Below are 8,650 nucleotides of genomic sequence, written 5' to 3' on the forward strand. Positions count from 1 at the left end.
AAAAAAAAAAAAAGAAAAGAAAAGAAAAGAAAGAATGGTTCTAGTATCAAACCGTAGTTATCTTTGGAGCCACAGAGATTCTATCAGATACAGAATCCTATCTTCTTATCCAAACACAAGTCAACTATTTCTTTCAACGGAGCTCGTATTTATTTGAAACTTTATTTTAACTGCCTTCTACTGGGCATTTGGAAATAAACCTGAAGTGAGAGAAAGAAAGTCTGGAATATGTATTCTTTTTAACAGGCGATTGCTTGTTTGGGGAGCCCTGGGTCACTTCCTAATTTGTGGTAGTCATTTCAGCTGTTCACAAATATTGTGATTCTTGTTTCTTCCAGGCTCATGGAGGGCTTGCACTACTCTACATCCTTTGAAAATGGGCATGGCCATGTCACTGCTTTGGCTAATGAATTGTGAGAGCATAAGACATGCATCACCTCCAGGTAGGAACATCACAGGACAGTGCACAATTTGCCAGGTGCCCTTTTTCCTTTCCTTGTGATCTTGGAAACATATCCCAAGATGGAACCTCTGTCAAGTGTAGGCCTTAATGATTAAAGGACATCCTCCTCCTGCCCAACACACACATACACACACACACACACACACACACACACACGTTCAAATTGGTCATATAATATAAGCAAGAAATAATTAACTGATATTTAGGGGATATTTGTTAATGCAGCATAGCCTAGCCCCTCCTGACTTTATGCATTGATCAAAATCACCTCTGAGAAATAATTCTTGGCTGGGCGTGGTGTTCACACCTGGCCTGTAATCGCAGCACTTTGGGAGGCTGAGGCAGGTGGATTGCTTTAGGTCAGTAGTTCAAGACCAGCCTGGCCAATATGGTGAAACCCCATCTCTACTGAACATACAAAAACTAGCCAGGCATGGTTGCATGCACCTGTAATCCCAGCTACTCAGAAGCCTGAGGGAGGAGAATTGCTTCAATCCAGGAGGTGGAAGTTCCAGTGAGCTGAGATCCTGCCGCTGCACTCTAGCCTGGGCGATGGCTCAAGGCTCTGTCTCAAAAGAAAAAAAGAATTCTCACAAAGTTCAAAAGAGTTTTGAACTATTTCATGACTACAAACTATTTTTGGTACATAAGAGATTATATGTCTGAGGTGACTCATACCTTTAAAAGGCGAAGTCAAAGTAATCAATGTTCTTCTGCATAACTGACATTCCAAAAAAGAAAAAACAAAGTAATCAATGTATAGCTATACGATCCATCTTCCGAGTGACCTTTATTGAGTAATTTAATCCCACATTTATTAAGCACCTATGTAAGATGACTATATGTGAGAAAATATGTTAGAGCCAAGCTTAGAGAAGAATTCGTGGTTGGTAGCATTTTCACAAACCTTTAGAGAAGGATTCTGAAGACATAAAGAGATACCATGCTCACGGTCTAATTTTAGGTTGGTAGAATCATATTGCAACACAAGATCAGGTATGTATAAAACGTATCAGGCAAGATTTAACCTCAGGAGACAGGTTGGATTCTTATCACAAAGAAGTTGAAAGAAAAAATTCTGAAGCCTCTAGTTTGAATTGCAGATTATGCACGGACATGACAACCCTGAAAATTATTTCTGTCTAGGGAATCCAAAACAATTATGTAAATGAGGCTGATATTTCCTATTCTATTTTAAGGTGAATGTGGGTCAGTTCAAGTATTGTAAATTTCTCTATCATCCACTGGCAGAAACATCATCACAAGGGTTAATGAGTTTATTAAAATTGGTGGTGAAAAAATAAGAAATTGTGTTTGTCTCATTGATATTGGATGGTCGCTCTTTAATCATAGTCTTTGTTCAGCTTTAATATGAAGCTACTTCCTGACATTTAATGTTACCAAATTACTTCAACTTTCCAAAGATATTAATATAACTTATAATACATTTTGTCATCTCAGTAGAGGATTATGAATAAGACTGGTCAGTTTAGAAGCCTGAAAGAAATTAGTTCTAACTTATTTCCTTGTGGCTGAAATTGCAAATGTCAGATTCCATTACAAGAGGCTGAGATGGGAAGAGCTCATTGCTTCCTTCGGTTAACATAGGATATCCCAGAAGTCTTTGTACAGTGTCAAGCTTTAAATGCTTTAAGTAGCCTAAAACCATACTAAGACTTTGGGACTGTCTTACCTTTATTTGGCACCTACAACATAGAAAATTCTATGTCTTACCTTTATTGGGCACCTTCACTGTCTTACCTTTATTGGGCACCTACAACATAGCAAATCCTATGTTAGCTGTTGGAGATACAGTAGTGAGGAAGACAGGCATGGTCCCTGCTATCACAGAGCTTCCCATCTCACAGATGTCAAATCAACATGTCAGCGTTTGGGAGTTGTGAATAACTACTATGGAGGTGCTCCCGTTACTGTTGCTGCATGACAAACTACCTCAAAAAGTTATTATTTAAAACAACAACTGTTAGATTATGCCTCATGAACCCAGTAGATCAGGAATTCAGTCAGACTGCGGCAGTCTGACTGGCCTGGTCTAAATGGCCTGATCTAAAGGATCCAAACAGTTTCACTCCCATGTTTGATGGTAGCAGTGGCTAAAAGGCTAAGCTCAGATGAGACTGTCAACTGGAGCAGCTACACAGGTTGTTTTCAGCCTAGTGGTCTCAGGGTTGTTGGATTTCTTACCTAGGTGCCAGGTTCCCCCAGACCAAGCATTCCAAGGAAATTAGGTGGAAGCTTCATGATGCTTTGACCTTGCCTGGAAAATCACACAACAAAACTTCTAGCAATTTCTGTTGGCTGCAAGTGAGCTATGAGGCCAGCCAGCTTATATTCAAGGGGAAGGGAATTGGACTCCATTACTTGATGTGAGAATGGAAAAATTACATTGTAGACCACTTCTGGGAAGGAAGAGACTATTCTGGTGGTGGGACAGGCTTTCTAGACTTAAAGGTAAGAAGGAGCTGGTTGTTAGAAAAGTGGTAAGTAGGAGGAAGGCAATAGAGAGTTCCTCAGGCAGAATACTTCTTGCAAAGGTCTGAGATGGAAAGGACTTCGCCAAATTTGAGGAACTGAAAAAAACAAACAAACAAAAAAGCAGCAGACAGTTACAGCTGGAACACAGGAGATGAGAGAGAAAGTTTACTGAGATGAGCTTTCCAGAATCAGCTAGCATCTTATAAGCCACGTTAAGGCATTTGAGGGTTATGCTAAGAGCGATAGAAGTCAGACTTCTAAGCAGGAGAAGATATGATATAACGCCGTGTGGATCTTTCTGAATCGAATGGAGAGGTCAAGTCCAGGCTAGTGAAGAAATGGTGGCAGTGTCCAAGGTAGAGATGAAGGTGGCCTGAATTAAAGTGACAGCACAGAAGTAGATAGATCCCAGTTCTATGTAGAGATGTGATTCAAAGCCTTGCTGATGGATTGAACATGGAGGGGGTGAGCGTTGGAAGGTGTATTTATTTCCTGGGACTGCTCTATCTAACTATCACAAACTGAATGGCTTAAGTAACAGAAATTTATTCTCACAGTTCTGGAGGCCAGAAGTCTGAAATCAAGGTGTCAGCAGGATCATGCTCTCTCTGAGAGCTCTGGGGAGAATCTGTTCAGTGCCTTTCTCTTGGCTTCTGATGATTGCTGTCAATCTTTGGCATCCCTTGGCTTATAGACACAACACTCTGGTCTCTGCTTCTGTCATTACATGCATATCTCTTTCTGTGTCTCTTCCCTTCTTATAAGGATACCAGTCACATTGGATTAAAGCCTCATCGTACTCTAGAATTAACTCAATTTACATCAAATTGCATCTGCAAAGACCCTATTTCCTATCAAGGTCACAGTCACAGGTACTATTTTAGGAGGGGTGCGGGGGCACAATTCAACCCAAAACATAAGGAAAAGGGAGGAATAATCAAGAGGTGCCTTCCAGGTTTCCAAAGCAAATACCTGGAGGAATAGTAATGGATGGTGTTGGGGCAGTGGCAGGCTAGAGGTGGCTGGTAGGGAATCAGGTGTTTTATTTTGGATAGCTAAAGTTTCAGTTGACTGTAAGACATCCAGGTGGAGATGGGAAGCAGACAGATGGATAGGCAAGTCTGGATGTTTTGGAAACTGTACCCTGCTGAGTGACAAGCAAGCACAGGATAACTGGCTACTATGATAGAGAGAAAAAAGGGACCCAAGGGACCTCCATTTAACCTCTCAAGAAAATGGAGAAAAATCAAGGTCAATGATGTGCTGATAAATGCTTGACAACCAGCTCTCTAGGGACAGGAGAAGAGAAGAATGCCCCAATTTTTAATCTGCCAATTTCTATGGTGTAAATACCCCAGCTGGCTGAAAAAGTTTCTGAAAATTTGAAAACTGGGTCTCAAGCTAGAACAAGCTGGTCTCAGCACAGTACTGAACTCAAGGTCCTGTTTCATGCTACTAATTGTGTGAGTTGAACAATTAACTTACCTGCTCTGGGCTTCGATGCCTTTATTTATAAAATGAATGGCTGCTCTGAATGGTCTCTTCAAGGTTCCTTCCTGCTCTCATATCCCATAAATCCCAATAGCAAAGCTTTGGTTCTATCCCAATAGCAATGAAAGGGGCCCTTTGAACAGAGTATGTGATATTTTACAATCAAACAGTTGAATGGGTAGTGACACTCGTGTTCATGGACTGTCAAGTCTTGGCTCATAAATTTATATACACACACATACAGGAGGAATTTGAGCTTGACTCTGAAAGAAAACCACACAGGCATGTTGAGGACAGATAGAGACAAGTAAGAATTTGTCAGTCACATTCAGGGGACAAATGAATGAACTTTACCAGAATGTTAGAGTCGTAAAGAAATGTGAAAGGAACTTGAATAAATAGTGGTGAGCAGCTTCTATTTTTGACGTTATGAAATAGGGAGTCATGGCAGCCATACAAAAGAGTGAGTTCCCTGTCCTTTCAGGGACATGGATGGAACTGGAAGCCATCACTCTCAGCAAACTAACACAGAAACGGAAAAACAAACACCACATGTTCTCACTCTCTCATAAGTGGGAGTTGAACAATGAGAACACATGGACACAGGGAGGGGAACGTCACATACTGGGGCCTATCAGGGAGTGGGGGGGCAAGGGGAGGGAGAGCATTAGGACAAATACTTAATGCATGTGGGGCTTAAAACCCAGATGACGGGTTGATGGGTGCAGCCAGCCACCATGGCACACATATACCTATGTAACAAACCTGCACCTTCTGCACATATATCCCAGAACTTAAAGTAAAATAATTTTTTTTAAAAAGGGGGAGTCATTGAAGGTTTGGTTTTCTTTTTATATTTTTTTAAAAAGAGATTTTTAGTTTTTGTGCTTGCAAATTTTATTCCTACAAGGAAGATAATCCATAGACGGCCAGTGAACCAAGGCAAATACAGAATTTATAAGAGAAAGGAGAAAAGGGAGATAAAAATTGGATGGTCTGGAAACAGTGAATTTGGTTTACTTGTTTGGGATAAACTGACTTGTGGGCAGCCACCTGACAGGTCAGCTTGACTGTGTGACCTTGAGCAAGGATGCTAAATACACTCATTTTGTTTCTTTGTAGATGTGGTAAAAACCCTTGAGAGTAAGTGTGGCACATTTGTGGCAAGTCTGGAAAGCCTGGATGAAATGAAAGGCTTCATTAGTGTCTTCACATTCCCTAGGCTGAAAAGTATCCTTTCCCCCTTCAGAAGATCTCAAATGCATTATATGTTAGCAATTTAACAATGGTATAAAAAGTTTTGAAAATCAGGCAGAGCCGGGTGCAGTGGCTCACACCTGTAATCCCAGCACTTTGGGAGGCCGAGGCAGGCAGATCATCTGAGGTCTAAAGTTCGAGATCAGCCTGACCAACATGGAGAAACCCCATCTCTGCTAAAAATACAAAATTAGCTGGACGTGGTGGCGCATGCCTGTAATCCCAGCTACTCAGGAAGGCTGAGGCAGGAGAATCGCCTGAATTCCGGGAGGCGGAGGTTGCAGTGAGCCAAGATCGCTCCATTGCATCCTAGCCTGGGCAACAAAAGCGAAACTCTGTCTCAAAAAAAAAAAAAAAAAAAAAAATCAGGCAGAAAATCACCCGTTTAGTTAAATATTTCTATTGAGGATATTTCCTTGAAGTTTATTTTACAAAATATAATTCTAGTGAATATATAATTTCACATCTTGCCTTTTTACCTTCTATTAACATCTAGAAATCTGAAGATTTTCCCTGCACAGAAAGTTTTTGGTTTCATGCCATTTTCTCTCACTCTTAGCTCCTCAGGGGTGCTCACGAAGAGACTAATGACATAAAAAAGCAATGCTTAGTATTTAGAGAAGCAAAAACCCACAAGAAGCGAGAAAGATGTCTTCAAGTAGTTTCAAAGTTGCTTGTGGAGGAGGAATCTGGCTTGCTCTGAATGGGCCCACATCTCTGAGCTAAGACCAAGAGGTGGATGCCACAGGGAGACAGAACTTCAGCTTTTAGAGCAGATAAAACATTATCCAGGCTTCCCAAGGGTAGTGAATCCCTGTTACTGGAGGTGTTCAGTTGAACTGGGAAGGACGACCTACCAGAGACATGTCTGCAGGTATGTAAGCATAGATGTAGGGCAGGAAGAAATGGCATCTCAGAGTCCTGGCATTCAGCTTGTTGGGCTGATCTAGTTTTACACTGCTGTGAAGAAATCATCTTAAAACTCAGTGACTTTAAACTACAATTTTATATTATCTTTCACTGTTCTGAGAGTTTTGGTTTTTTTCTTCTTCTTCTTCTTCTTCTTTTTTTTTTTTTTTTTTGGAGACAGGGCCTCCCTCTGCTCCCTCTGTCACTCAGGCTAGAGTGCAGCAGTGTAATCATGGCTTACTGTAGCCTTAACCTCCTGGGATCAAATGAATCTCCAACATTAGCTTCCTGAGTAGCTGGGACCACAGGCACATGCCATCACACCTGGCTAGTTTTCTTAACTTTTTGTAGAGACGGGCTCTCATCATGTTGCCCAGGCTGGTCTCAAGCACCCGGGCTCAAGCATTCTCCCCACCAGCCTCCTACAGTGCTGGGATTACAGGCATGAGCCACCACACCTGACCATAGTTCTGAGGATTGACTGGGCTCAGCAAGGTGGTTGGTGCTCAGGGTCTCTCATGTCAGACAGTGGCTGGGGTTAGGTTCATCTTGACTTCCTCACTCCTATGTTTGGTATCTGGACTATCAATATTTAAACAGATTGGAGCAGTTGAGTTTCATGGGCATCTTTACTTCTGTGTGGTCTTTCTAGTATGGTGACTTTATGGTAGCAGGCTTCTTACAGAGTTAGAAACACAGCTGTTCCCAGACACAGAGTTAGGCAGAAGTTGTATTGCCTTTTATGACCCAGTCTTGAAAGTCACGTAGTATCTCCTCTGCTATATTCTATTAATTGAGATAGTCACAAAGACCTTCCTAGATTGAAAGAGAGGGGACGTAGATTCTAGTCTTGATGAGGGAAGTAGAACATTTCTGGAAGTTTGTGTGGGACCAGAGATATTCTTATAGCCACTTTTAGAAAATATCGTCTGTTTCACGGGTTGTCTAGAGGAATGGCTTTTGCACACTTCTTCATGGGTGGGGGTCACCATGAATTTCCTCAAGGTGCCTCAAGCCTTTTGTTCCATGGATGCCTCTGATATAGAGGCCATAATAGAGTCTGCAGTTTTTATGTGAAGAGAGATATTAATACTTCTTATTTTCCCCACAGTCTTGCAATCAACCCAGAACCGAAGGGAAGGGGAATAAACTGGACAGGCCTGATAGTGACATTCACAAACAGTGGAGGAAGCCAAGTACCAAGGTAGATTGCACATCCCTCTCCACTGGGGATCCTGTGAAGAAGAAAACGCCATCAGAATCCATGGACCTCTTTATCTTTAGACTGAGAAAGTATGGATTCTACATGTCTATCCATCTACATCATGGGGGAGCTGTGTTCAACTACTAACAACAGAGACTCATTTGCAGTGGCTGAAACTCATGAAGGATTATTGTGTAAAAGACACCTGAAGATCAGCAGTTCAAGGCTGTTCCACAGAGTCTTCATGGACTGAGAGAGCTTCTATCTTTCCACTTTATTTTCTTGATCTATTTTTCTGCTTTCATTCAAAAGGTGACTTCACAGTTCCAAATGGCTGCTGAAGTTCCAGGTAGGGAGAAAGGAGAATGGCTTTGCCCACTGTCTTTTTTTTTTCTTTCTTTCTTTTTTTAGAAACAGGGTCTTGCTCTGTCACCCAGTCTGCAATCATGGCTCACTGCAGCCTCGAACTCCTAGGCTCAAGTGATCCTCCTCAGCCTCCCAAGTAGCTAGGACTACAGGCTTATGCCACCAGGTCCAGCTAATTTTTATATTTCTTTTTCTTTTTCGTAGAGATGAGGTCTCCTTCTGTTGCCCAGGCTGGTCTCAAACTCCTGGCCTCAAGCGATCCTCTCACCTCAGCCTCCCAAAATGTTGGGATTACAGGTGTGAGCCACTATGCCAGCCCCCGCTGTCTTTCAGGTAGGCTTCAAAATTATACTTCCATCTGTATTACTTTGGATAGAACTCGGTCACATGGGCTCACTAAGTTAAAAAAAAAAAAAAAAAAAGTGGGAGGGGGGGGGACCAGGAAGTGTAGTTTCTTGGCAGGA

General features: G+C 41.9%; 1 long non-coding RNA gene across 1 annotated transcript in view; it reads left to right on the forward strand.

The window, feature by feature from the left end:
- Positions 1–8,125, forward strand: part of LOC111546523 — a 12,387-nt gene extending 4,262 nt beyond the window's left edge. Inside the window, exons 2-3 of the long non-coding RNA XR_002732797.1 lie at positions 339–443; positions 7,728–8,125. This is a non-coding gene — a long non-coding RNA (uncharacterized LOC111546523). The remainder of the gene's footprint in view (positions 1–338; positions 444–7,727) is intronic.
- Positions 8,126–8,650: the final 525 nt, after the last annotated feature.

The sequence above is a fragment of the Piliocolobus tephrosceles genome, chromosome 20 (genome assembly GCF_002776525.5).
Source record: "Piliocolobus tephrosceles isolate RC106 chromosome 20, ASM277652v3, whole genome shotgun sequence".
Classification (NCBI taxonomy): Eukaryota; Metazoa; Chordata; class Mammalia; order Primates; family Cercopithecidae; genus Piliocolobus; species Piliocolobus tephrosceles.